This window comes from Piliocolobus tephrosceles, chromosome 12 (assembly GCF_002776525.5).
Source record: "Piliocolobus tephrosceles isolate RC106 chromosome 12, ASM277652v3, whole genome shotgun sequence".
Classification (NCBI taxonomy): Eukaryota; Metazoa; Chordata; class Mammalia; order Primates; family Cercopithecidae; genus Piliocolobus; species Piliocolobus tephrosceles.
The window spans coordinates 95,799,166-95,801,037 of record NC_045445.1 but is presented as its reverse complement, the minus strand read 5'-3'; the positions used below and the strand labels follow the sequence as shown (position 1 = coordinate 95,801,037).

Below are 1,872 nucleotides of genomic sequence, written 5' to 3'. Positions count from 1 at the left end.
GGTTTCAAATGCAGATGAAAGTACCCCATTTTGTAAAAAAAGATGGCACAAAGGACATTTATTAGTAAGGAATAGAAGTGAGCAGAAGGATTTAAGGCAGGAAGGGACAGACTCACTCCTTTATTTTGTGCAAATACTACTGGATTTATACTCAGGACTGCCCTTACCTATATAGCTCCTAACTTCCGAGCCTTGAAGGAGAAAGATAAACTACCAGCTGCTGGTCTTTTGGTTGTACAAGAAGGCCTGGGCAACAAGACCCCTTTTCTGGATTGGTTCCATTGATGTTTTGTCTCTGAAGTCAGAAGTACCTTGCTAGCAAAGGAATGCCTTTTAAAGTTCTTTTGACATTAGAAAATGCCTCTGGTGACCCAGAGCCCCATGAATTCAACACAAAACGCATTGAAGTGGTCTACTTGTCCCCCAGAACCACATCTCTAATTCAGCCTCTAGATCAGAGAGTCATAAGGGGCTTTAAGGCTATTACACACAGTACTCTAAGGAAAGGATTATTAATGCTGTGGAAGAGAAGCCTGACAGAGGGAACATCACGAAAGTCTGGAAGGATTACACCACTGAAGATGCCATCATTGTTACAGAAAAAGCCATCAAGCCTGAAATAAATCCCTGTTGGAGAAAACTGTCCTGATGTTGTGCAGAACTTAATAGGATTTATGACAGCGCCAATCAAGGAAATCACGAGTTTGTGGATATGGCAAAAAGAGGTGATGGGTGAAGAATTTCAGGATATAGAGCTTAGTGAAATTCAAGAGCTAACAGACACCACACCAGAGCAAGTAACAGACAATGTCTTAATAGAGATGAGTGCTTCTGAACCAATACCAGATGATGAGGAAGAAGACGTAGAAGCAGTGCCAGGAACCAAAGTGACATAAGACGATCTGGCAGAGGGTTCTGATTACTAAAGAATACTTTTGACTTCTTTTATGATGTGGACCTTACTATGATATGGGCACTGAAACTAAAGCAAATGGTAAAAGATTGGTACCATATAGAAACATTTTTAGAGGCATGAAAAAGCAAAAGTCAGACAGAAATTACAATGTATTTCCATAATTACACCAGTGTGCCTGCCTCTTCTGCTTCCTCTTTCACCTTCTCCACCTCTTCTGCCTCTGCCACCCCTGAGACAGCAAGACCAACCCCTCCTCTTCCTCTTCAGCCTACTCAACAACAAAGATTGAGGATGAAGACCCTTATGATGGTCCACTTCCACTTAATGAACAGTAAGTCTCTTTTCTCTTCCTTATGATCTTCATAATGTTTTATTTTATTTAGCTTACTTTACTGCATGAATACAGTATATGTTACATATAACATACTAAATATGTGAATTGACTATGTCAAGGGAGGGAGCTGATGGGAGGTGATTGGATCAGGGGGGTGGTTTCCCCCATGCTGTTCTCGTGATAATGAGGGAGTTCTCACGATATCTGATGGTTTAAAAGTGGCAGTTTCCCCTGAGCTATCCCTCTCTCTCACTCTCTCTCCTACCACCTTGTGAAGAAGGTGCCTGCTTCCCCTTCCCCTTCTGCCACGATTGTAAGTTTCCTGAGGCCTCCCCAGCCATGCAGAACTGAGAGTCAATTAAACCTCTTTCCTGGCCGGGCGCGGTGGCTCAAGCCTGTAATCCCAGCACTTTGGGAGGCCGAGACGGGCGGATCACGAGGTCAAGAGATCGAGACCATCCTGGCGAACACGGTGAGACCCCCGTCTCTACTAAAAAATACAAAAAACTAGCCGGGCGAGTTGGCGGGCACCTGTAGTCCCAGCTACTCGGGAGGCTGAGGCAGGAGAATGGCGTAAACCCGGGAGGCGGAGCTTGCAGTGAGCTAAGATCCGGCCACTGCA

The 1,872-nt window shown here is 44.6% G+C and overlaps 1 long non-coding RNA gene across 1 annotated transcript in view; it reads left to right on the top strand.

Moving 5' to 3' along the window:
- Positions 1-1,143: 1,143 nt before the first annotated feature.
- LOC111536182 overlaps positions 1,144-1,872 on the top strand; it is an 8,355-nt gene continuing 7,626 nt past the window's right edge. The window contains exon 1 of the long non-coding RNA XR_002729666.1: positions 1,144-1,247. This is a non-coding gene — a long non-coding RNA (uncharacterized LOC111536182). The remainder of the gene's footprint in view (positions 1,248-1,872) is intronic.